Genomic DNA, 26,575 nt, shown 5'->3' on the forward strand with positions numbered 1-26,575 from the left:
AATACATGTCCCTTCCTGTCTCTGCTATATTGAACTCGCTAACTCAACTTGACTCTAACCTTAGAGAAATCCTGTGCGGTGGCAATCCACGTGAGGCAGCTGTATACAAAATATTAGGAAATACCAGAGAGAAAGTCTTAGGAAAGGTGGGCTCTTTCAGAGCTCTTTGCACCTGTTGAAAATGGGTCAGTGCCCCTTTGCATCCCTTCTGTGGATGCCCAGCTCCTGCTGCGAAGCTGCTTGCTCCTCTCCCAGGCTCGTTGTCTTGCCAACGGTGGAAGCTGACATTTCTCCTCTTGTTTGCATGAGCGTTTAGAAAAGGTTCTTGAAGCGGCACCTGAGGGAAAGGCAGACCTAATGAGGAAAAAAAAAAGGAAAAGAAAAACCCACAAAACCAAAAGCACAAAGTTAACAACAAAAACAACAAATTTCAAAAGAGGAATGAAGCTTTGGGGAGCAATTGTAATAGTGTTGTCACATTGATTTAAGAGAATTATTTTAGGTAAAATGTTTGCAATACAACTGAGAGCTATACCTTCAAGGAAGCTGGAACTTAGAAAGGCTATTGAATCTCTCTTTATCCCGTTCTTAAAATAAAGTAGACCTGTAGGTTAAATAACTTTTGAAATAGGTGCTAGATAATTTTTATTACATCTATATAAACAAAGCACTGAAAAATGATATAAGGCACATGAATAGGCTTATATGTATGCATGTATAAAATGAACACGTAAGATACACATACAAACATATACATATAAATAATAGTAATGTCATTAGTATTAATTATGGCTTTAATGTGATGGCTGTATATAAGCAAACACCATCTATGTTTACAGATGCATATAATTTTTCAATTGAACATTTGAGTTCCATTTGGAGTTAATGTTTATTTATAAAATTGCATTTTAAATATGCTGTCATTTTAGAAGTATTTAAAATATACTATTTTTGCAGCATAGATAACTCATACTAGAGGACTGAACCTGCCAGTTTTGAGTCACTATGACACTGTGAGTATTAATAGGACCTTCCGAGGCTATGAAATCTGTGATGTTTTGATGACTCGGAGTTGAGCTCTAGTGAAAGTGCTGACTTCAGGTGAATCCTCGCCCTCTGTCCTCCCAGGTATGTTATCGGACCTATATCACCACCTTGCAAATTGCTCCTCTGAAAGGAAAGAAATCCTTTTCAAAGAGATCTTGCTAAAGATGCATTTCTTCTCTGCTTAGAATGAGCACATGAGCTCAATCCAGATAAGCAGCTCCAGTTTACAATGATTTGTATTTAGTAGCAGGGAGAAGGCTGAGCTATGCCAGCTCATTGTAAATTTGGGTCTTTATAACGCTGATGCTTGAGAGAGCAGACCCGCTAGCTCAATTCAAGGGAGTGGCATCATTCCATGTGAGGAACTAACAGCTGGAGAAAGACACAGATACAGAGTCAGTTTTCAAACTTGATGAAAGGAAAACACATGAATGGAGAAGAAAATGGAGTGGATACAACAGAAAGAAGCAGAAATAATAACTCCTATTAGATCATCCAGGAAGACGGACTGTGACTTCAGTTGCCCGGAGCCAGCTGTGATCTCTCATCAGTCTTGCCAGAGAGAGAGCCATCTGCCCCAGTTAGGAACAGGGAACAAGGCCATCACCTTTGAGGAGGAGCACGCACTGGGTGTCAGATGAGAGGCGGCCAACGGGAGACAGTCCAAGGGTGTGTTCCCTGCAAGGATGACGCTGAGCTCTGTATAGCAAAGAGCACCGCTGCGCTGTGGTGATAGCACAAGCGATGTCTCAATGAGCAGTTATGTCAAATAACTGAAAGACCGACTGTTACATACTTAACTATTGCCAGCCTTTGTCTTCTCACTCCCTAAGTGAGTGCATCGCAGCTACATCTGCAGCGTGAGATCAGCATATAACTGTCCTCAATTTTTAATATTTTTCCTGCTATTATCATTGATAGAGACATCCCGACCCTTCACCTTTCTGGGCTGGGCATGTGGCCTCCTCACTGCATAAAGAGGGCTTTGAAGGGAGCTATAGCAAGGTATCGTTTTCAAGAAGCAATGTAAACAGGTTGTCGGGAGCAAAAACAGGGTACTGAACATGCCTCCCGCACTCAACACCTCCCAAGCGGTGGGCAAGACACCTAAGCCACAGCCCAGCCAGACCCCGGGACACAGCCCTGCCCTCACCCCACACAGGGAGCAAGTTCACCCCCAGCCTCCTCCCCATCAAAGAGCCAGCGAGCAAAGGAACCTGGCGCTCCTTCTTGTTACCCCCTGCTGCAGCAGGAGGCCCAGACAAAGCCTTGCCTGAAAGGATAAATAAAAGAACACGTTGTGTCTTTGGGTAGTAGCAGCAGATATGAGCAGAGCAGAATGAACTGTAGCTTGTGCGTTAGGGGGACTTGGGTGCTTTAACTCACTACTTCGCACGATGCTGAGGTGTTTGATATGCAGAGAGAAGGGCCCTCAGGGAGGGGGAAATCGCTCCAATCAATTTTGATATGGTACAGAGGAAATATGTGGAAATAAGGAAGGTGTGAAACACAGGATCAGGTGAAGAAGGTCAGGGCAGACTTTGGGCAGTGGAGGGAGAGGGGTACATCATCTGGTTTAGGGAGCAGTGCTTATTTCAAAGCACTTGTACGATATTTGAAGGGAGGCGGTCTTAACAACGCCAAATGCACACTTGACGATTTTTCAAAGGCTGGCAGTTTAAGCAGATGTAGGAAACATCTGTCATGTTTAAAGTTTACAAATAGCTTTAACTCAAGGATATAATGGGCTGATACAATGTAATTGAGTCTGGAAGGCTAGCTCTGAGGAGGAAGAATGCGCAGCAGGAACCAGAACCACCCTCATTCTGTGCATTTCTAGAAATGCCTCAAAGGCAGTTTAAGATTTTCTATCATTTCAAAATATCGAGCTAAATGTGCTGTGGTCTCCTCTATTGGATCCTAACACAGACAAAATGTATCAGTGAAAAAACTGGTGAATTCTGAATAAAATCTAGAGTTTAGTTAATGGTATAGGGCTTCCCCGGTGGCTCAGTGATAAAAGAATCCACCTGCAATGGAGGAGACATGGGTTCAATCCTTGAGTCAGGAAGATCCCTTGGAGGACGGATTGACTACCCACTCCAGTACTCGTGCCTGAGAAATCCCATGGAAAAAGCAGCCTGGTGGGCTCCAGTCCTGGGGCTGCAAAGAGTCAGACACGACTCAGCACACACACAAGGTGCTTCCTAATCAGTGCACCAGCATTATGGCAGTGCTAATTTCTTCATTTTGACCAGTGTACCCTGATTACTTAACATGTTGAACTTAAGGGAAACTGGGCTAAAGTTATTTGAGCCTTAACTCTCTGTGCTATCTTTGCAACATTGTTGTATATCTACAATTTATTCCACAATATGTGCATTTTTAACAATTGGGATTTTTAAAGATGTCTCTGCAAAACTGAATAAAAGCATGAAATCATTGTTTTTCCATGCACCAGGGAGGCACATTTCAATCTTTTATTTTTTTTTACTTATTTTTATTGTTCTCTGTTTTAAGCTACTGAGTATTGAATAATGAAACGATGCAATAAAAGAATCTCAAAATTTGTGTGAATGTCTGTTTCTGGGTCGCGTGTATCCTTGGAACTTTTGAATCAATGATAAGGACCCTCACGTGTGTGTGTTAGTCACTCAGTCATGTCCGACTCTTTGCAACTCTATGGACTGTAGCCCGCCAGGCTCCCCAGTCCATGGGGTTCTCCAGGCAAGAATACTGGAGTGGGTTGCCTTGGTCTTCTCTAGGGGAATCTTCCTGGCCCAGGGATCGAACCCTGTTTTCCTGCATTAGCAAGTGAATTCTTTACCATCTGAACCATCAGGGAAGCCCTCTGAACAACTGGGGAAACGCTTCATTAAATTTCTCTGAATCTAATTTTCCTGAAAAAAAAATTTACAGTGAAAAGTTGTAATTTATACATGCAAAGAAATTCAAATTTTTAAGAGATTGTACTTTAGTTAGAGAAATTAAGCCTAAGGGAACCAGCTTATAAGAATGCTGATGAAACTGAGCACTTAGCCCCAGAACACAGGCAGATTTTTTCTAAAAAGTAAAAAAACATCTGTCCTTTAAATTCTACCACATTGTCTCAGGATAAGATATTCTCATCAATCCTGGCATTATTTTTCTTGCAAAATTTCTTCTCTAGCTTGACATCAAGGATGATTTTTAAAGTGTTAAAGATGTAGTTTTGGAAGTATGATATGTATTCTATCTCTAATTTTTAATGATTCTTTGAAAATCTATTCATAATTTTCTATAATAATTCTTGTGTCTTGCTTTACCTTCATGGGTAGATTGCAATATAATTGTTGCAACCATAAACCATTTTGAAGTTTAGTGATTTCACATCAAAATATGTATTCTCCCAACTGCAAGAATTTATAAAACCCATATATTAGACACTAGGTGACTTATTAGACAAAAATCAGACAACTCAATGTTCTAACTCATGGGATGATCTCAAAGCTAGTGATTTAGTTTGCTTTACTATTTATGAGAACTATTAAATAGCACTTGCTTTGGTGAGGTATTTGATATTATTTTATTTTGATTCTTCGAAGATTGGGGAGTGAAGGAATTGTGGATTAATGCATCCTCTTAATTTGCCATAATCTTTCCTGTTTAAATTGAATATAAATATAGAATGGGTCTTTTGAAAAATGGTGGGAATTCCCCTGAATTTTGTAACTTGGCTTATAAGAAAGATACAGGAAAAATATACCCACATATTTTGCTTGATTCTTTTTGGCTGTTGCTTTTCTATATTTTAAAACACATTCATTTTGGTGAGTTTGCTCTGGAAATTCATTAACTTTGAGCAAAATAATTAAATCATATATGAGAAATTTATGGCAAAAGTAGTATTCACAATGCTTTGTTCATGTTCAGGACTGTATGAAGTTTTAAAGAAATAATGATTAAAATATTACCACCAATATCCTCCATGTTTCAAAATGTTCCAGGTATTTGGGGGTTCAATGACAAATTAGTGTGTGGCCCTGACATTTGAACAGAATTTTAAAAAAGAGATAATATTAATTCTAACTTATAACTTAAATAAATTTGATATTTTAGAAAAACATAGAAAGAACTTACAGAATCTTTATAAATCAACATAAACTCATACACAATAAGTTTGTACAATTTTCTTTCTTTTTCTGCTTTTTCTTTATTTTTCTTTATATCTGTCCTCCACAGCCATGGCCTGTCCTCTGATGTTCTCTTAGTAACACCGAGAAATTATCAAATTTTTGTGGTCCTTTTTTTTTTTTTTTTTTTACAAATTCTTTTTCCACACAACCAAGGAGTTTAAGTGTCAATTGTGGTTTGTTTGCTTGTTTTCCCCTTGATTTATTTTTGATTGATTTTTGTGATACGATCACTTACCATGAGTTCTATGCTCTTTAGCAAAACTCTAAGTGTGCAGTGTGACCTGGTTACCTGTGGGCACGGCATTGTCCAGCGGACCTTTAGAACTTAATCAGCTTGCATCCCTGAGACTCTATATTCCATGGAAAATCTTCCTTTTCCTTTCCCAAAAGCCCCTGGCTAGTACCATTTTACTCTGCTGGTTATATGTGCTGGACTATTTTTGATTCTTCATATCAATGGAATCATGCGATATTTGTCCTTCTGCAACAAAGTAGATGAATCTTGAGAATACCATCATCGGATTTCTCTTTAACCATGTTCATAGCATAGATACTATCAGTTTATTACAGACGTAAGACTCAGTGGATATGAGTCTGAGCAAACTCCAGGAGACCGTGAAGAACAGGGAAGCCTGGTGTGCTGCAGTCCATGGGGTCACAAAGAGCTGGACCCAACTTAGCAGCTGAACAACAACAAAAACAGGAATAAATTTAAAAAAAAAACAGGAATAAATAAAAATGTTACAGATACAAGTAACAGTGCCACGGCATGGTTGTTTATTCTGTTCCCTCCACGTCCACACACAGTGCAGGACCTTCCACTTTTCCCTCCATGGAATAAGATTTCATCATTTCTACTGTGGTTTAGTCGCTCAGTCATGTCCAGCTGCTTTGCAACCACGTGAATTGTAGCCCACCAGGTTCCTCTGTCCATGGGATTTCCCACGCAAGAACACTGGAGCGTGCTGCCATTTCCTTCTCCAGGGGATCTTCCTGATCCAGGGATCAAACCCAGATCTCCTCCATTGCAGGCAGATTCTTTACCAAATGAGCCGCCAGGGAAGGTATTATCTCTATTAGTTGTCTATTTCTGCTGCAACAAATAGCTGCAAACTAATGACTTAACACAATGGAAGGGTATTATCTTACTATGCCAGGGTAAGAATTCTAACGTGGGCCGGCAGCACGCTTTCTAGATGCTTCAGGGCCAAAGCATCTCCTTACCCGCTCCAGCTTTGAGAGGCAGCCCCTTAGCTCATGACCCTGCATCAGTCCCACCTCTGTGTCCTTCATGGCCTCTCCTTCCCTGAACCTCCCTGTTCCCTTTTATAAGGACGCTTGAGATTACATTGGATCCATCCAGAAAATCCAGGAACATTCCTCCACTAGAGGATTCCTTAACTTAATCACATCTGCGAAATCTCCTTTCTCATGTGATGTCACATATTCACAGGTTCTGGGAGTAGCAGGTGAACGGCTTTGGGAAGCCATTATTCAGCCTACCACACTGGTTCATAGGATGAAGTCCAGATTGAATAGAAGAGCACCCAGGATCCTTTTAATTTCCAGCTCTCATCCACGTTATCCATCCCTACCCTCTCTGAATTCCTCACTGTCTCAGAACAAAGCCATGCCAAATTGTGCGTGGCCTTCTGAAACCATCTTCTTTTAGAGTTTCTTAATTCCTTTGCTTCCTTCTGCCTGCAATGCATTTTCAGTCTTTTTCTACCAGACTAATTCCTACTCATCCGTGTTTTATTTTAATTACAAACCACTTTAAACATATGGAAAGAAACAGAAAATAACAGAACAGAGCCCTGTACTCCAACTCCCAAGATTAACCAGATGTTAGCCCTATGCTGTGTTTGTTTTGAGTTTTTCTTTCATTTTTTAGAGAAATGAAACATTACAGATCCCACTGAACTCCTATTAGCTTCCATCTCTGCCAGAGTACCCAGATAAACACCTGAGTTGCTACTTTTTGTTTATAAACTGTGTATATTGTAGCTTTTATCGCTATTCATATAAAAGATAGATTAAAACATGAATTTGTTTACAGTATGATTTGTTCACTCAACATCATGTTTTTAGATCCTATGCATATGGACACATACTATTTTTTAATTTAACTACTCTGCAATCTTCTAGATTATTAAAAAATACGTTTATCCAAAGGTCTATTTAGAATTGGTTAAGAAATCTCTGGGTCATTTTTTGCTATTTGAAGAATCCTGCAATAAACAATAATGTGAAACTCTCCCTTTGATGATAGAAGGTTTCTGTAACATAAACACCTATAAGTAGAATGTGTTGTGATGCTTAATACTGTTCTGTAATGTGAGGGACTAAATCCTACTCCTGTATCTTATTTGGTATTATCTGATTATTTAAAAGAAATCATCTGATTATCATAAAATATGGTTTTGATATTTTTTTATCATATTTGTCACCCAGTGAGGTTAAAATCTTCATATATTAATTTATCATTCAATTTCCTTGGTCTTCAAACTGAAATCAGCGTGAGCAGTTTTAAGTTTTTATAATTTTTTGTGTATATGTTTGAGCCTTGTTTAAGAAATCCTTCGAAGTTGAAGGTATAAAGATACTCTATGATCTTTTCTTCTAAATATTATAGACTTATTATTTAACTATCTTTACTTAAAATCTAAGATCATGGCATCTGGCCCCATCACTTCATGGGAAATAGATGGGAAACAGTGGAAGCAGTGTCAGGCTTTATATTTTGGGGCTCTAAAATCACTGCAAATGGTGATTGCAGCCATGCAATTAAAAAACACTTACTCCTTGTATGGAAAGTTATGACCAACCTGGATAGCATATTAAAAAGCAGAGACATTACTTTGCCAACAAAGGGCCGTCTAGTGAAGGCTATGGTTTTTCCAGCAGTCATGTATGGATGTGAGAGTTGGACTGTGAAGAAAGCTGAATGCCGAAGAATTGATGCTTTTGAACTGTGGTGTTGGAGAAGACTCTTGAGAGTCCCTTGGACTGCAAAGAGATCCAACCAGTCCATCCTAAAGGAGATCAGTCCTGGGTGTTCATTGGAAGGACTGATGCTGAAGCTGAAACTCCAGTACTTTGGCCACCTGATGGGAAGAGTTGACTCATTGGAAAAGACCCTGATGCTGGGAGGGATTGGGGGCAGGAAGAGAAGGGGACGACAGAGGATGAGATGGCTGGATAGCATCACCAACTCAATGGGCATGGGTTTGTGTAGACTCTGGGAGTTGGTGATGGACAGGGAGGCCTGGCGTGCTGCGTTTCATGGGGTCACGAAGAGTCTGACACGACTGAGTGACTGAACTGAACTGAACTTACTTAAAATATGTTGAAATTTGTTTATGATATGAGGTAAGAATCTAAATAAATACAAACAGACATGCTTGTTTCTGGGCTTCCTGTTTTGATACACTTGTCTACTTCTTTTGTTTTGTTTTTTGTGCTACTAATACACAATGCTATTGACTCGATCTCTTTATCATGACCTCACTCAGTTCAGTTCAGTCGCTCAGTCGTGTCGGACTCTTTGTGACCGCATGGACTGCAGCACACCAGACTTCCCTTCCATCAACAACTCCTGTAGCTTGTTCAAACTCATCTCCATTGAGTCAGTGATGCCATCCAATAAACTCATCCTCTGTCATCCCCTTCTCATCCTGCCTTCAATCTTTCCCAGCATCCGGATCTTTTCTAATGAATAAGTTGGTTCTTTGCGTCAGGTGGCCAAAGTATCGCAGTGCTGAAAAAAGCTATCTCTCCCTTATATTTCTTCTCTTCCTCTCCTACTAAAAAGAAAATAAAGTTTTATTTTTCAAAGCAGTTTACCCACATGGCAAAATTGAGCTGAAATCTATTCCCAGGGGCCATGTGGGAATTCTGTGTACTTTCAGCTCAATTTTGCTGGCATAAACTTCAGCACTGTCAACATCCCACACCAAAGTAGTCCATTTGTTACAAAAGATGAAACTATATTGACAAATCATTGTCAAGTCCATAGCTTACCTAGGATTCACTCCTGGAGTTGTACCTTCTATGGGTATTGACCAATGTATAGGGACCTATCTCCACCAGTGCAGTTTCTTACAGAAAATGTCACTGCCCAAAAGAACTGTATGCTTCATCTCTTCACCCCTCTCTCCTGAGACCTCCTGGAAACCACTGATAAATCCACACAGTTCTGTCTTTTCCAGAAGTTTATGTATTTGGAATCATATAACATGTAGTCTTTTCAGATTGGCGTTTCTCACTTAGTAATATACATTTAAGCTTTATCCGTGCCTTTCAATGACACGACAGTTGAATTCTTTTTAGTTCTTGATGGAAACGTCATTGTCAGGATGTACCAATTCATTTATCTATTCACCTGCTGGAGGGCATTTTAGTTGCTTCCCAGCTTGGCAATAATGAAAACACCTGCTGTAAACATACATCTATAATTTTCTTACAGATACAAATTTTCCAATAATTTAAGGTGATGTCACTAGATGCTAAGAATAAGTTTAGTTTTTAACAAACTGCCAAACCATCTCCCAAAGTTGCTGTACCATTTTGCATTCCCACCAGCAATGCAGGAGAGTTCCTCTTATTCCACATTCTTGCAGGATTTGGGGGCGTCAGTCTGCCACATTTTGGCTGCTCTAGGAGTCATGCTGTGGTCCCTCACTGTGGTTTTAATCTGCAGTTCTCTAGTGACATAGGATGCAGTTTGTTTTTGACTTAGTCTTTATAGTTCATTTTTAGAATCGTCTGTGCCATTCTTGCTCCTTTCCTTGACCAATTTTATGTGCCATATTGAATTTTCTAATTAGCTTCTAATTTCTTTTTTATTTCTATAAACTCTGTTTATTTTTCCGTAGCATCTCTGTCCTTACACATCTGATAGCTTCTTTTACATTTTGAATTATTTTCAATACCCATATTTTATATTTTCAGATTGTCTATTATCTAAAGAACTTGAATTCCTTTCTTATGGTAGTTGTGCCTGTCAAATATTTCTCAAATTCAACACAGACAAAAGTCGCATAAACTGGGAATGGAGGAGAAGTGGTCAATCCCACCTGAACTAAACGAGGTGGGACTGAACACCCCACAAGGAAGACATATGTGTTACAAGAATAGGAAAGGAAGTAGATACATTTTGGACTGGGGATAAAAACCACTGTAATTATCACAGTCCTCCAGAGCTCCTCTGATTCAATAGACAGGCCTTCTTATGTAATGACTCTCTGAGCTCCCGCGGCACTTTGCAGACTGAAGACTCTGGAGCACTGATGACACGACTCTATTGAGTTGTCTGTTTGTGTCAGTCCTACTCTTCTGCAAGCCCTTCAAGATCAGAAAGTGTGTTCGCTTTTATCCTTGAAATCTCCGTTCCCAGTCCTTTGTAATTGCATCAAAATGGTTATTAGAAAAAGAGAAAAGGGCAAAGAAAAGGAAAAATAGGAAGAGAGAAAAGAATCCCACATAAGGAAAGATTAAAAAAGTTTCCATCATTGCCTCAAGTTCGTGGTGGAGATAAAAGTAAAACCCATTTTCTATAAACACAGCCAACTGAACACTTTTGTTTTATGTGTATTTCTAAGTGACATCATAGAGATATTTATAAATGTTGGTAAAGGAAGACCAAAGAACCTAATAAAACTGAACAATGAAAAAAATGCACTATCTCCTTTATTTAAATAATTTCATGGAGACTATTAGTTCAATTTATTTTGGAACTTTCAATTTTACCATTTGGGTTTAAGGTCCTATTTTGCAGTCCTCTATATTTGCTTTTGTCTGCTTTAATGTCTTCTTCAGATTGTCCTCCCCAAAGTAGCCACATGAGTGTGTACAAATTCCCTGATCTCAGGTTCTCCCCTCTTAATGTCCAAGATAAGAGTGAGCACCTCCTTCAGGCATAAGCTTGGCTTTCAGAGTGGCCGATAAACATCCTGCGTTCCTTCATTGACTGTGCCTGCGCTGCTCCACAAGCAAATACTCTTGCTCACGGGATGAGCTTTCTGAATGACTTACCTCCATCAGGTCCACTGTGAGAAGTCTTCGGGTCAATCCCCCAAGAAAAAAATGCAGTTCAGAACATGATTGTTTGATCTTACGAAGGAAATCTTGGAGAGTTCTTCACCAGAAGGTGGAAGAGTGAACATGCAACAGTCAAAACCACCACCGTGCACGCTCAACCGCTTCAGTCATGGTCAGCTCTTTGCAGCCCCGTAGACTGTAGCCCACCAGGATCCTCTGTCCACGGGCTTTCCCAAGCAAGAATACTGGAGTGGGCTAGCCATGTCCTTCTCCAGGGGATCTTCCCCACCCAGGGATTGAACTCAGGCTTTCTGCATTGCAGTCAGATTCTTCACCATCTGAGTCACCAGGAAAGCCCCCACCGCCAGACACTGTTTACTCCCTGAGAACAGATTGCAGTCTCTGTGTGGTTGATGACAAGGTCTTAATCAGTCGATGCCCAGTAGTTACTTGTGTTTGCCACTGAATAATCATCTGCTGCTGATACTAATTTTCTCATGACAAGCCAGAATTGCTTTCTTTGTTAGCCATTTCCCTCTGAAAGTATATTCTTTTCACATACTTGCTAAGACCACCCACATCTTATTGGAATGTCACATGCTGAAAGCTCTGTTTTAATTGCTAGATTCAGTTACATTTTCACTTTGTATAAGAGAATAATATCCAATTAATTAATATGAAAGGGATTACCACACTTTCATTCAATGTGTTTTAAAGATCTGAATATCCAGTTTGTATCATCCTACCGTTAGCTTCCACTCAGCACATTCTACACTCTTGAATTCCCCTTGTTTTCCCTCCTCCTAGTGCAGTCAGTCTGTCTGAGTTAGGAGAGGCCTGCCTTGGTGTATACACCTTCTCTGAGAAAGGAAGCAATTAATAGACTTAAAAGTTCCTTTTTTTCACCCTCGCTAACTCCCGCTGGTCCAGTGTAAACTGTGACACTGTTCATGTCAACAGAATAGAATCAGCAAACGGATAATCCACGTGCGATTATCCAGACTTCACAGTAACAGCTTCATTTCTATTTCATAGTTTTGAAAACTTGTCACTCCGCTGCAGCCACAAGAGCCACTGAACATAACCAGATGTGAGAGTCTGGCTGCTCTGTCAATCCCTTAGGAAGTCTTGGCCAAGGTTTTTAAATCTCTGACCTTATTCTCACCCTCCAAGAGCAGAAGCAATAATCCAAAGTGGTTTATCTTTCTTGCATTTTAGCCTTTCTCCTAGCAAATGTACATTTACTATTTTTTTAAAAATTTTTCTTTCTTCACTTTTTCTTTCTTGTATAACTTTATTTCTTGAATCTTGGTGAAAGAGGAAAATTATTTTCCTTTAATCCTTGAGGGAAAGTAGGGTAGGAAGACACGATATCATCTTGGCAGGTTGAAATAACTCCAAAGTGTCTGATAATACTTTACAGATGTAGAAAGCTTGGTTTACGAATCTCTTTTTTGTGCGTTAGCTCAAATCTCAGAGAGGCCAGTAGGATAGGAGGCTCAGAAAGTTGAAATTCTGTGTCCAGTATCACAACAGGGTGATAAAAGGACGCCCATACGAATCTGTTTCGAAATGCATTGTCTTTTTCGAGCTGTCTTCTTCCATGTCTCAGTGTTGGTTAGAACTTGCGAATAGGGACAGTGCATTCATGTATTTGCATTTTCCCTTGCTCTTACTTCTCTTTGTCCTGCCAGCAGGTTTTCTGTACTGTTGAACTAAAACATTGCAAAACTTTACTGTGTCTCAGTAGCTTTGCTTCACAATTAGAGTTCTAATTCCTTTATAGCCAACGAATTAGGCAAATCCAAAAGTATATACTGAATTCCAAGAATCTGCCTGCCAATGCAGGAGACGCAAAAGACCCTGGGTTGGGAAGATACCCTGGAGCAGAAAATGGCATCTCATTTGATCATTGCCAAGAGTCGGGGAAGTGGGGAGTGCAGAAAGATTGGTCAAAGGGGGTACAGTTTTAGCTGCTCTAGATCAGTAAATTCTACAGCATGGTGACTGCAGTTAAAAATTCTGTATTATATACTTGAAATTCACTAGAAGAGTAGATTTTCTTTGTTCACACACACACAAAACATAACGATGCTAGTTGATGGGTATCTTAATTAACTAGTTGTGGTAAATGTTTCAAAACAAAACATTACATGTACATCTTAAACATACACAATTTGCAAGTGTCAATTATATCTCAGTAAATCTGAAAAAGAGGAAGAGAGAGAGATCAGGGTTAGTTATATTTTTCCATGGTCACACTCAGTAAAAGCCATTTTGGGGTAAGATGATGCAAATTAGTCTGAAGAAGTGTATTGATCCTATGAATACTGATGATTCTGAAATTAGAACAAATTGAAGGAGCAATAAGTGGTATTTTCTTGCTTCAAAAATGCAAGAACCCAAGAAGAAGTTAGAGCTGATAGGAAGAGATTTATGTGGACATTGAAATATGTCAGGAGTCAGTGGGTTCCCTTGTATCAATAATCTGTTCTCAATTTGGTGACAGTCCCCTTGATAAATTACCTCAACTCAGACAGGTTGACTTCCTGAAAAGAGAAAGTGAAAGTCACTCAGTCATGTCCAACTCTTTGCAACCCCATGGACTATGCATACAGTCCATGGAATTCTCTTGGCCAGTATACTAGGGTGGGTAGCCTTTCCCCTCTCCAGGGGATCTTCCCAACCCATGGATTGAATCCAGGTCTCCCGCATTGCAGGCGGATTCTTCACCAACTCAGCCACAAGGGAAACCCAAGAATACTGGAGTGGGTAGCCTATCCCTTCTCCAGCAGTTCTTGCTGACCCAGGAACTGAACTGGGGTCTCCTGCATTGAAGGCGGATTCTTTACCAACTGAGCTATCAGGGAAGCCCAAACATGGGTCTGAAGTGTGAGTCTTCCAGGATTCCCAGTAATGCTGTGGTCCGAGCAAGGCACGGATGCCAGAGAGAAACTCACTTGAGGTCACCAAAGGAATCATGTTGGTTTGGACCGTGAACACCTATGATGTCTTTGGTCCAGCATGGAGATGAGATTGGAAGTATTCTAAAATATGCATGACTGTGAAGAAATCAGGACTTCTCTTACCTAATCTTTTCACAATTGTGCTTGGCAGAGAAATACTGCTTCATGTGATGAATATATAACTTCAACTGCTGCTGGAATTACTGTCAATATCTTCAAAACCCAACTGTAAAATGCAAGAATGATATATCTCAGGAAGTGTTTTTAGATCCATGACTCTGATTAAACAAAGAATAAACCTGTGAATTTATTGCTATTCCCTCCAGAAATCCACTTAAAATATTAGTATAAGAAGAGAATAGTGGTGACCAGCAACAAAAGTTATGTCTATGACTGTATCACTTGCTCCCTTTCACAATATATGATAACAAATCAAGTTCATATTTCTCAGACTGCTATGTTGATACATTTGACCATGTGACCCAGTTCTGGCCTTGCAGGTAATTGGAATAAATTGCATTTGCAGGTTGCATTCTAGCAAACATTTCCTCCTTGAGAAATAATAGGTGTCACTCTAACCTGAAGGGGAATATGAAGGAGATGTGTGTATTTTCTTAATCAAATCAAAAAATAGCAACTGGATACATCTACTTATAACATTCATCATTCTTCTGCATATCAGGCCTACATTCCAGCTTACAGAAGGGTCTTTTACAAGCAGTTATGTTTTCTCAGCCATATCTCTTCCACATATATTTGTTATGAGATGTTAACTTTTATGATTGCTGATGACCTTCCTGTAGTACTCAGCAAAATAATTTGGAACAATTTCTACAATGCCACATGGTATGGGTTAAAAAACGAGTTTCTTTGGGAACTTAACAAGATAAGGGGCAGCAAGAGAAGACAAAGCATACGTCTCTGCCTTACCTTTCTTTTTTCTTTTTTTAATTTTATTTTATTAGTTGGAGGCCAATTACTTCACAACATTTCAGTGGGTTTTGTCATACATTGACACGAATCAGGCATAGAGTTACAAAACGCATTCCCCATCCCAATCCCCCCTCCCACCTCCCTCTCCACCCGACTCCTCTGGGTCCCCCCAGTGCACCAGGCCTGAGCACTCGTCTCATGCATCTCACCTGGGCTAGTGATCTGTTTCACCATAGATAATATACATGCTGTTCTTTCAAAACATCCCACCCTCACCTTCTCCCACAGACTGCCTTACCTTTCATTTTACCCTTGGAGTTGCTATTTTCCAGTCCACAAGTTGTGTCCCTTCTTTGCAACCCTATTGGCTGCAAGACGACAGGCTTCCTTGTCCTTCACTATCTCCTGGAGTTTGCTCAAACTCATGTCCATTGAGTTAGTACTGCTATCTAACCATCTCATTCTCTGCAACTCCCTTCTCCTTTTGCCTTCAATGTTTTGCAGTATCAGGATCTTTTCCAGTGAGTCGGCTCTTCCCATCAGGTGGCCAAAGTATTGGAGCTTCAACCTCAGCATCAGTTCTTCCACTGACTATTGAGGGTTGATTTCCTTTAAGATTGACTGGTTTGATCTCCTTGCTGTCCAAGGGACTATCAAGCGTCTTCTCCAGGCCCACAATTTGAAAATGTCAATTCTTCGGCACTCAGCCTTCTTAAAGGTCCAGTTCTCATATCTGTACGTGAGTACTGGAAAATCCATAGCTTTGACTATATGGACCTTTGTCAGCAAAGTGATATACTTGCTTTTTAATCTCTAGGTTTGTCAAAACTTTCCTTCCAAGGAGCAAGAGTCTTTTAATTTCATGTCTGGAGTCACCATCCACAGTGATTTTGCAGCCCAAGAAAATAAAATCTATCACTGTTTCCACTTATCCATGGAGAGGGACACTCAGACCATGACACTCTTCTGGCTACGACCCTCCATTGCTTTCTGTACTTACAAGACGAGCGTGGGAGCAACCTGCCAACCAGAATTTGAAAGGACTGTTTCACCAGTAGACAGTGTGCATTTTCAGGGAAGCTATTCACTTGAATCATCTCAGAAAGCAGTCTTCCAGCACTTGGGAAGCGTGGAATTCATTGGAACCACACACTCACCTCTGGCAGATGATTGAAATCTTGAAAGAACGTGTCTTCGGGTGCTGGTCCTTATGCTGGGAGAAGGTGGAAGCCCTTAGATCCTGTTGGCTCTTGGTCCAGACAACCCAGAGTAATTTGTAGACATTCCTGCCTCTTTCACTATGACTCAACAATTGTCATAACTAGTGTAAAATCCTAGGACATTTGCCTTCAAAGCAATAATTTTAGACTTTGTGCATTACTCAGCGGTTAACCCTATTCTAGGAGAGATCATTTTCATCTTTAAAAAATTATTATAGATTCTTGGGAACAATAGATGAAAATTAGATAGGGTTCTAATTTTAGTCCAACAATTATGCTCAGATTTAGAGCTATAACCTTTCTCTCTTGGAGTAAAAATAACACTCTTTATTTTCCACCCATGAAGATCAATTAATCCAGAAGGATTCCAGAATCTTTTAGAAAGCATGATGGTGAACACATAATCTGACATAAATCAAGCTTTGATTGGACATGATGGCAGTATTAGCTTCAATAGAATAATGGTGATACTTCAAAAAGACATCCCTAATTGTAGAGACAAGATTTTTGTGTAATACTATTGGAAGAGGTGCCCAGGGACATGTACGAAGTGAGATCAGATGGCCTGGCAAAATTATGAATATGTTAAATACTCACTTTAATGCATCCAAATGAGTGAAGTGTCTATAGTTTATGAGAAAATGAAATTCTACAGGTCTTCATTTACATTTACAAATTCTGCTAGTCCTCGCTCTTTCTTACCGCAAAATATTATGTTTGGCATATGTCAAACACATACATGTTTTAATTTTGTCATTATATATGTTCTTTTTGCATTGTGCTGTTTAATTAATACATTCATCCATGATAAATATATCTATATAATTTTATATTTAGATAAATATACTTATGTTTACTATAAGCAACATGAGGACTCAGTAATGTGTTTTCTATGGTGATGTGACAAGTTAGAACCTGAATTATGATTTATTTTATATAAAATTTGTGACTCTTTGCAACCCCATGGACTATACAGTCCACGGAATTCTCCAGGCCAGAATACTGGAGTGGGTAGCCTTTCTCTTCTCCAGGGGATCTTCCCAATCCAGGGATTGAACCCAGGTCTCCCTCATTGCAGGCAGATTCTTTACCAGCTGAGCCACAAGGGAAGCCCAAGAATACTCAAATGGGTAGCCTATCCTTTCTCCAGGGGATCGTCCCAACCCAGGAATCACACCGGGGTCTCCTGCATTGCAGGAAGATTCTTTACCAACAGAACCATCAGGGAAGCCCCTTTATATAAAATTGGGATGATTCTATGCACAGCTTTCCTAAAGGAATGCTTTTGTGTATCACACAAAATGCTTCATTTATTTTCAATTCTTTTGTAAATCACATGCACAAATATACTCCCATATTCTGTGTCTATTTTGAAAGGTAACATGTTTTCAATTAGGGAGAAAATAATCTGAAAGATAGCCTGGATTCAGACTAGATTGTATGCATTCATGCGGGTATTTGTGTTTGTAGGTTTCCATATATTTGTGTTTTGTATGTCTCTATATGTATGCATGCATATTTGTGTATGTGCTTGGTGTGTGTGTGTATGTTTGTGTGTGCTTACATCTGTAAATCTGTGTGGGGGCATATGCGCATGTGTATGTATATGTAAATTCCTCTAATTTCTCTGAGTAACGTATAAATAGCACATATGTACATTCAGAGGTACAATAAATCTTTAGGCAATGGATAACGTGCAATAAATTGTTAGTTCAAATTAAAGATTGCAGATAAACTCAAAGGTCAATCACTGATGAGTGCATTGTAAATAAGCAACATGTTTATAAAGCCATATTTATAAAGACATATTTATATGACATATATATGTCATGACATATGACATGTCTATGACATATATGACATTTATAGACTTATTTATAAAGACATATTTAAAGGCCAATCTATACCAGAAAGTGAACTTGTATTTCATTTCAGTTGCTCCCTAAACTTGCATACATATTTAATTCTAACTTTTATAAATAATAATACAAGCACAAAGAATAAAACTGATGCCTTCCAGTTACTTTATTTCCTACAAAACCTAACACAAGAGGACTATAAGAAATAAAAACAGTTGTACCACTGTGCTAGCTTTATAGCGAAATAAATAAAACTACATTCTTTACAGGTGTGGGAAAGAGAGAGGTGTGATAGATAATACGCATATATGTAAATATATATACGATCTCTAGTAATGCAATAGAACTAATATTTAAGTTATTTTGCTTCTGAGTGATTATTATGATTGATTTTATATTCAAATCACATAATCACAGCATATGTTTCTGTGAGTAAACCAATAGCGTCATACTCATCAAATTGTTTTCTATAAACCAAACTTTAAACATATATGAACTGCTATAAATTTTTTAAATTTCTACTAGATTTAAAAATACATTGGTACATTAATAACACTAATAATATTATGTGAATATGTTTTTAGAAATTACATGTTTATGTATAAAAAATGTGATAATACACTATTATATTTGTTTGGGGTAAAGAAAAGTGTAAAAAAAATAGAGAATACTTCTTTTAAATAATAATAATGTCTCTCTACACATATTGTATTCGAGTCTCATCTTTACAAAATATTTTTCTGAAGCACGCTGGTTCATTTGAACATCTCAGGGCATATAATGATGCAATTTCAGTACTTTTCAAATATCACTGTTCATAAACGTACAGAAGCCATAGATTCACAAAGGCTGTCTCACATTTAAATATCCCAAAGAGTTTGTTTTTCCATTTTCCCTAAGAGACAATTCCTGCTGAAAGGCCTTTACTATCACCAAATTTTGGATGGCAGTCAACCTAAATTTTCTCTTTATTAACTTGGAGTGATTCAGGCTTTCTGATCTCAGCCTGAACATTTCTGCTCCAGCCTTGATATTTGCATCCTTGTAAGTACTTGTAAACAATTACCACATCCCCTACTTAGTTGTCTGTTAGCCAAGCTAAACAGATTGAGCTCTTTTAATCTTTTCTCATAAATCAATCTCTCCATTCCCTTAATTACTCCTGATGTTCAGTTTTGAACTTATTCCAATATGCTCATCATATTTCTAATACTCAGTTTCCCAGAACTAAAGTAGTTTTTTAATGGATTCATGTCAAAATTGTGCTTATTCAATTGAAATAACTGCAGCAAAAGATGTTTTTCCACTGTGTTCAGTTCTCCACAGAGTGGAACCACCACCGTCAGGGTGCTCTTCATGAAATGTGTTCTTTTTTCACTCTTCTGGCCTTGAGCCAAAGTACAGGGCTAGCATATGATATGTGAGGGGTAATGGTTTTAAGATTGCATGGGATGAGTGCAAAGACTGTCTGCTAAAAAAAAAAAAATACTGTTTCCCAATATAAATAGGAGAGTGAGTTTGCACACGTTAACTTTTTTTTTTCCATTTATTTTTATTAGTTGGAGGCTAATTACACGTTAACTTGACAAAGACTTTCTCTATAGAAAATACAGTCCAAAATGTAGGTGCCTCCCCACCAAGCTAATTCATATTTAAACCAAAGTTCCGCGACTGCATTTTGTGGTTCTTGAACAAATCTTCTCTTAGAAGTTAACAGCTATGATTTAGTTTTCAAACTAAGATCTTGTGAGCCGGTCACAAACATTTAGTATCAAGAAGGGAAGAGTAAAAAGAAAAGTTGAACTTGAAAGTAGACCTATATTGCCGCAGCGAGCGTGCGGGGACCTTTCACTGGGACCTCCCGGTAATCCCAGCGGGGAGAAGCTGACCAACGCCAAGGCCAGGCTGGGGCTACAGAGCAAGAAAGTCCCTGGGTTGGGCAACAACTTGCCTCCAAGGGTAGAGTGATGAAAATATTTTCTAGAATTATCTTATGATATGATCCTTTCATAAAACTTTTATTCTTTATCATTAAACTCTGCTGTAGAAATGTTCTGAGGTCTTGGAAGAAAGGGGCTTTGATTCATTTCAAGAATCCATGAGCACAACTAGGAGACCCAAGTACATAAGAAATGAATGGAATTATGGCTACCAAAGGGGGAAAGTGGAGGGGGGTAAATTAAGAGTTTGGGATTAACATAAGTCACTGCTATAAACAAAACAGAGACTCAAGGGCCTTCTGTATAGCACAGAGAACGCTACTCAAGAGTCTGGAACTACCTACATGGGGAAAAGAACCTGAAAATGAGTGGATGCATGCATATATATGACTGAATCACTTTGTTGTTCACCTGAAACTAACACAATACTGTAATCAACTATATTACAAGATAAAATAAAAGTTAAAGCAAAAAAGAGAAATGAATGGAGGACACATGGCTACAGTGTGGATATTTCACAAAATGTCAGAATCAGATAGGTATGCCAGTATCTGCATGATTTTGATAACTCTGAAGAGGTCCTCTTCCTACATTCTCTCCCATGCTTCCCTGATTTTTTCCTGACACTTTACAGGTGTTTGAAATATTTTCAGAAAATTCTAATCATTTACTCAATGAATCAATATTAATAGAAAGCATGCAAGTGTGCATGCTCAGCTGTTTTAGTCATGACCAACTCTTTGAGACCCTATGGACTGTAGCCCATCAGGCTCCTCTGTCCATAGGGTTCTCTGGGCAAGAATACGGGTGTGGTATGCCATTTTCTTCTCCAGGTGGTCATCCTGACCCAGGGATTGCTTCCTGCATTGGCAGGCTGGTTCTTTACCTCTAGTGCCACCTGAGAAGCCCAATAGAAAGATATTAAATGTCAAAAATACATATTTTCAGAGCATGACATGAGTAAGAATTTGAGCTAGAAAGCAGGTAACCATAATAGAGCACAGGGGAGGATTATAATTGCCTCAGGTGGATTGAAGGTGGTTATGGGAATCAGTTCAGTTCAGTTCAGTCGTTCAGTCATGTCTGACTCTTTATGACACCATGAATTGTAGCATGCCAGGCCTCCCTGTCCATCACCAACTCCCGGAGTCTACTCAAACCCATGTCCATTGAGTCGGTGATGCCATTCAGCCATCTCATCCTCTGTCATCCCCTTCTCCTCTTGCCCCCAATCCCTCCCAGCATTACGGTCTTTTCCAGTGAGTCAGCGCTTCACATCAGGTGGCCAAAGTACTGGAGTTTCAGCTTCAGCATCAGTCCTTCCAATGAACACCCAGAACTGACCTCCTTTAGGTTGGACTAGTTGGATGTCCTTGCTGTCCAAGGGATTCTCAGGAGTCTTCTCCAACACCACAGTTCAAAAGCATCAATTCTTCGGAATTCAGCTTTCTTTATAGTCCAACTCTCACATCCATCCATGACTACTGGGAAAGCCATAGCTTTGACTAGATGGACCTTTGTTGGCAAAGTAATGTCTCTGCTTTTTAATATGCTGTCTAGTTTGGTCATAACTTGTGCTCCAACAAGCAAGTGTCTTTTAATTTCATGACTGCAGTCACCATCTGCAGTGATTTTGGAGCCCCCTAAAATAAAGTCTGTCACTGCATCTATTGTTTCCCCATCTATTTGCCATGAAGTGATGGGAACGGTTACCATGATCTTAGTTTTCTGAATGTTGAGCTTTGAGACAAGTTTTTCACTCTCCTCTTTCACTTTCATCAAGAGGCTCTTTAGCTCTTCCTCTCTTTTAGTCATAAGGGTGGTGTCATCTGCATATCTGAGGTTATTGATATTTCTCCCAGCAATCTTGAGTCTAGCTTGTGCTTCATCCAGTCCAGCATTTCTCATGATGTACTCTGTATATAAATTAAATAAGCAGGGTGACAATATACAGCCTTGATGTATTCCTTTCCCAATTTGGAACCAGTCTGATTATCCATTTCCGGTCTTAATTGTTGCTTCTTGACCTGCATACAGATTTCTCAAGAGGCACGTCAGGTGATCTGGTATTCCTATCTCAAGAATTTTCCACAATTTGTTGTGATCCACATAGTCAAGGGCTTTGGCGTAGTCAATAAAGCAGAAGTAGATGTTTTTCTGGAACTCTCTTGCTTTTTCGGTCATCCAACGAATGTTGGCAGTTTGATCTCTGGTTCCTCTGTCTTTTCTAAATCCAACTTGAACATCTCGAAGTTCACAGTTCACATACTGTTGAAGCCTGGCCTGGTGAATTTTGAGCATTACTTTACTAGTGTGTGAAGTGAAAGTGAAAGTCGCTCAGTCATGTAGGACTCTTTGCTACCCGTGGAGTAGCACGGAATTCTCCAGGCCAGAATACTGGAGTGAGTAGCCTTTCCCTTCTCCAGGGATCTTCCCAACCCAGGGATTGAACCTGGGTCTCCCGCATTGCAGGCGGATTCTTTACCAGCTGAGCCACGTGTGAGATGAGTGCAATTATGCAGTAGTTTGAACATTCTTTGGCATTGCCTTTCTTTGAGACTGGAATGATTTGGATGATTTTTCTTTTCAAAATGATTAATATTCCCATGTATTCACCTTCACTTTCTTACTCTTCTTTGTGGATCCTTGATTCTTTAGTTTTTGTCCCGCCAGAAGAAGGCTCGAGACAAGGATTAAAAGGAAGAGATTGATCTTAGAGGTGATCACAGAAAACACTAGTAGCGAAGCTAAGAGTCAGTGAGACAGGGAAGGGAAAGAAGCCAAAACTGGGTTTCTTTTAAGCAAAGCTTTAGCCCAGTTGGTATAGGAGTCTCTAATCCTTTCAGGGAATTCAGAAGTCAGTGTGAAAAAATTGCAAAAGATAATAAGGAAATAGATAAAAAGAATGTATTTAATCATACATATAAACACATGTTAATAATAAAATACCATCATTATTAGTGTTTAAAATACAGGATAATTTAATACATTTCATTGTAGTGATGCAAAAAGGTAAACATTAGATAATCTATCACTATAATCCATTACAGTCAAGAAAAGCTCTTTAACCATGCTCAACACTGAATAAACACTTCGTAAATATTTGTTCATTATTTTGAAAATAAAGATTAAATGTATTAATTACCCCTTCATGCTAATCTTCCAAACAATGGAATAAAACTGATACAATCATACAACAGTTAGCTACCTGAAAAAAAAAAGCAAAACAGTAAATGTTTTAAATGGTACTCCAGTTAAAATCTTCTACATAAAAATCAAGGCTGTCTTTATTGTCATTGCTAGTCTTTCTTTTACCAGAACTGTCTTAAAGCATGAAAGAAGAGAAAGGAAGAACACATATAAAAAGTGTTTAGTATCATAAGTGTTAGAGAGGCATAACCAAGAATTTTCAACTATCAAATTCCAAGACTACCAATTATCAATTCTTAGAACAAAAATTGAACTTAAGATACTGTTGCTGTTGTTGTCTTTTTTTCAAGACTACTATATGAGCTGTCTATTCTCAGTGATAACCAAATGGACAAATAAGCAAGTAATGCATTAATTTGTAACTGCAAGAAAATATAGAAAAATAGGAAATAATCTTAAGCGGAAACATTCAAAGACAATATAGTAAAAATCAATGAAAATGTAGTAAGGACACTAGGGAAGTCTGTTATAATCAGAAATTTTATTGTATAAAATATAGTAGAAGTGAAAATTTGTGAAAATTGTGAAAAATATAGTAGAAGCTACAAATTAAATTTGAGACCAATCTTAAACCTAGATTTTTTCCATAAATTTAAGGTGATGTTTTTATCAATAGCTATATGAAAAAAATGGATAATTTTTTACAATAATGGGTATTTACACAGTTTTTATTTTGGTACCAATAGATTAATGAAAGAGAGTACAGATTCTATGTAAGACACAAAAATTATTGGAATATAAAAGCAATTGAGTATGCATTATATGATAAGATTGAATTTTCAAATCATATAAAGGAATACATTAGTCAATGATTGTTAATTATCTACATCTATTTCATTTACTAAGAAATATAATGATGAATTTAAAAAAAATTATTCTTAATAAATTTCTCACAACATAAAATGTTTGTTTGAAAGCACACACTTTTCCTTTTATTTTATTAGTTAAAATGCTCTCACCTTAACTTGGGGGACAGAGTGTTACCTCACACTAAATTTTCCTCAGTTTTCTGCACATTTCGGGATTTTAAAATTGAGTGCATTGGTTCTGCCTGTGAAGTGTGTGAAAGGGTTATTCGCTCAGTTGTGTTCAATTCTTTTCAACCCAATGGACTGTGAACCAGCAAACTCCGTCATCCACGGGCCCCACCAGGCAAGAATACTGGCGAGGGTTGCCACACTCTCTTCCAGGGGATCTTCCCAACCCAGGGATCGAACCTGGGTCTCCTGCATTGCAGAGGATTCTTTACCTTCTAAGCCAGCAGACATCCACCTATTTTACACAAACGTGAGGTACGGCCGCTTGGTTTTTAAAATTTCCCTGTTATACTCTCCAGATATCTTACTTACTAAGACAGTGTATGTCCTCGTTAGATGTAATACATCTGTGTTTTCCTTTGTAGACTTAACACAACCTTTTTCTTAGTATTGCCAGTGATAATCCAGGGGTTTTGTTCCCCTTGGCTTTCCACCTGAAGCTCTAGTTCATATTCTGTGAAATGTGCAAGGCATTGATTTAGTCTGATCTCTGCGATTATTTAAATTAAAAAAAATTGTTTCTTAAAATCAATGGTATTTTTATCTCTGTGTTCTTATAATATGCATTCCAGGACATATGTCAGCAATAATAAATCTTGGAGTATGAAAAATTCCAGCCATATAAGCTGTGTAGGGCTAGTGGTAAAGGTCCTGCCTGCCAACACAGGAGATGCAAGAGATGCAGGTTCAATCCCTGGGTCCAGAAGGTCCCCTGGAGAAGGAAATGGCTCCCCATTCCAGTATTCTTGCTTGGAGAATCCCATGGCCAGAAGAGCCTGATGGGCTACAGTCCATGCGGATGCAAAGAGTCAGACACGCCTTAGCTACTGAGCACACAATTTTGCTCTAATCTAAGGCTTAGCTATATATTATTTGAAATCATCACGGGCACTAGAATTCTCTCTCATGCCCTTTAAAATGTATTTCACAAGTTATACATTTTATGAAAAAATACAAAGCAAATGCTCAGTAAAAATTTTGTAATGAACCACAGGTTGTATTCTTATATAGTAAACAAATGCTTCCTAAAATTCCCCTGAATGTTTCCATGCGCTAGAAGTTAGACTATAGCTCATATCAAAAGTGCCATTGGCAAGAATTTGGAAATCTTTGTTATACAGGAAAAGTTTTAAAATTTGTTGTAATGGTATTTACACACACCTATGCACTTGTAGAATATTACTAACTTTAGGCTTTCTCTAAGCCCGAACAAACTCAATTCCCAAACTCCCAGAGCAATTTTTAAGCAGAAAGGGAGAAGGCAAACCTGGAAGCATATGTGGTAGTGATCTCATATTAGGTGAAAATCAAAATTGAATATGGTAAGGGTCAAACACAATTTAATATTTGTGGCACAATATACTGACCGCTATTGTTTTGACATATTGGGGTGGAGGTCAGACAATACCATAGTAATGGAAAGTATACTGTCATTACGATGTTATTATGATGTTATTCCAATCTCAGAGACAGAAAATTGCATCATAGCAATCTTCATAATAACAGCACATAGCATGTATTATTTACTATGTGTATTTCATTGAGATAAATGTTTTGCATGCATATTTTATTTAATTATATGACAAAGTCTGTTACTTAATACTGCTAGATTTTCCATTCTTGTCCAAGATAATTTAACTATTAGAAGACAAATCTGGGGCTGAAATGTATTTGTAGCTTCACAATCATTAATTGTTACTATAAAGTATTTTTCATATAAAGTCCTAGTAATCATTTCTTAATGATCTAAATATAAGAGAGGGATAATGTTAATAAAAAAGGCCATAAAAATAATACTTATTACTAGCAACTTAAGGCAAATCTGCATTTCTAGATTCTTGAAGTTACACAATCTGAAACTCACTAACCCAGTCATTTTATGGAAATATCCTGAGTATAAGAATAATGTTTGATGTGTTATTGTGTGTTTATATAATCTAGCAGGAATGCTTAAAGTATATGTTTAATTTAAAATATAGTATAGAGCATATAGCTTAATTTAAAGTATACATTTAATGTATAACTATATAAAATTATTCTGGATTTTTTTATTTTGTTAAGCTTTAAATGACAAAGTTAAAGCTATAGAAGTTAGGTTAACCATTTAGCTTCTGGAAATATATAATCTATTAGGGAAACTATTTCT

The sequence above is a fragment of the Muntiacus reevesi genome, chromosome 11 (assembly GCF_963930625.1).
Source record: "Muntiacus reevesi chromosome 11, mMunRee1.1, whole genome shotgun sequence".
Taxonomy (NCBI): domain Eukaryota; kingdom Metazoa; phylum Chordata; class Mammalia; order Artiodactyla; family Cervidae; genus Muntiacus; species Muntiacus reevesi.